At 34.3% G+C, this 1,554-nt stretch overlaps 1 protein-coding gene across 1 annotated transcript in view; it reads right to left on the reverse strand.

Moving 5' to 3' along the window:
• Nucleotides 1–1,554, reverse strand: part of LOC102017173 (vomeronasal type-2 receptor 116-like) — a gene marked incomplete at its 5' end in the record, with an annotated part of 39,817 nt that overhangs the window by 23,626 nt on the left and 14,637 nt on the right. The gene's annotated exons all lie outside the window — the stretch shown is intronic.

A 1,554-nucleotide genomic window follows, 5' to 3' on the forward strand; every position in this document is an offset into this window, starting at 1 on the left:
GTATTACTTATTGATATTTTCAAAGTGGTTTCCAAGAAAACAAATAGAGACATACAAGGTTGATCAAACAAGGTCAAGGAATTGTTGAATGTACTCACCGTATGATCAAAATTCGATTACAAAAACAAAAGGGGGAATCTTTCCCTACAAAATTCAAACCTCATCATAGACTTCACTTGGCTTTATATACTATTAACTTTCTAAATTCTAGAAAAGATGGAAGTACAGCAGCAGAAAGACAATTCCATCAAGTAAAAGAAAAAAGGTTAGGAAGCATCCTTTGGAGGGATCTCCATACTGGACAATGGAAGGGACCCAGTCCACTACTTACCTGAGATAGAGGGTATGCTTGTGTTTTTCCAGAGAATGCTGAGTGACCTATCTGGGTACCAGAGCATGCTGTCCGGCTATATCATGAACCCAGATCTGGAGAAGATGTTGGTTCTACCTTTCAGGAAGCTGATGTATAGGCCTGTGACAGTGATGCCTCAGAGACTGTGTCACAGCTGATAGACAACAATGAAGCTAGATTCGATCTGGGGCCTATTGAAGAAACTGATATAAGTGGAAATCTAAGATCTAAATATGTAATAAAGTATATAGGGATACAAAGGTGAAAGTTACCAGTATTCTTAAGAGGATAAAATACAAAACATACATGTTTATTATAGATAAAAGATTCTATTCCTTCCAAAGATTTTCTAAGAGATCTCTGCTAATTGACAACACAATCTGACTAGTCTATTTAAATTATAAATTTCTAAAATTGTGATAGGGTTACTATAATTCAATTTGGTCAAAAATACATTTGTGTGCACACTGATTTTGTAAAGATGTTTGTTCTGTGTACTGGTTTGCGTGTTTGTCTGTCATTCTGTGAACAGCGGTTCCCCTTTATTTTGAGCTCAATTTTTCTTTTATCATTTGTTCATAATACAATTGGGTTATAGATTTAAAAGCATGCTTTCACCTGAGTTACCAGTTGGTTTAAATGATATCAAAATTAAGATATTTAACCACAGTCCTTAGGGTGAGGAGAAATTATTTGGGCAGGACTCCAATTGATGAATGGAGGAGTGGTCAACCTTTATTCATTAATAAGGAGCCCTCAGTGATCTCCATAGTCTTTTGGGAGACACCCCAATAAATGGGTCATCTGGTCAAAAGAAAGTTTTTCAGTAAAAACTACAATAAGGTTTTCTCATAAAAGATGCTCTTGGTACAGAACTAAATTTTGACAAAGGTTTTCACATGTGTATGGTAATTCACTAGTGTTAATTTCATAGTGTATTAAATGTGTTCATGATTCCAGATCTGTAGGTCTTCCAAAATGTAAAACAAAGATTACTTAGTGTGATAAGACTTTCCTTCAGATTCAGACCTCTGCCTTAACAAAAACTTGTGATGTATATCCCATTAAAGGACAACAAATTAGATCAAAACTTCTTATGTATTAGATAGAGATTGGTTAAAAAGATCATGTTATGTCAAAATGAAAATTGAAGTTACATTATCATTATTGTCACATAGCTATGTTACATATGGCTTTGATTT

Source organism: Chinchilla lanigera, unplaced genomic scaffold (genome assembly GCF_000276665.1).
Source record: "Chinchilla lanigera isolate Chin_1 unplaced genomic scaffold, ChiLan1.0 scaffold00162, whole genome shotgun sequence".
NCBI lineage: Eukaryota > Metazoa > Chordata > Mammalia > Rodentia > Chinchillidae > Chinchilla > Chinchilla lanigera.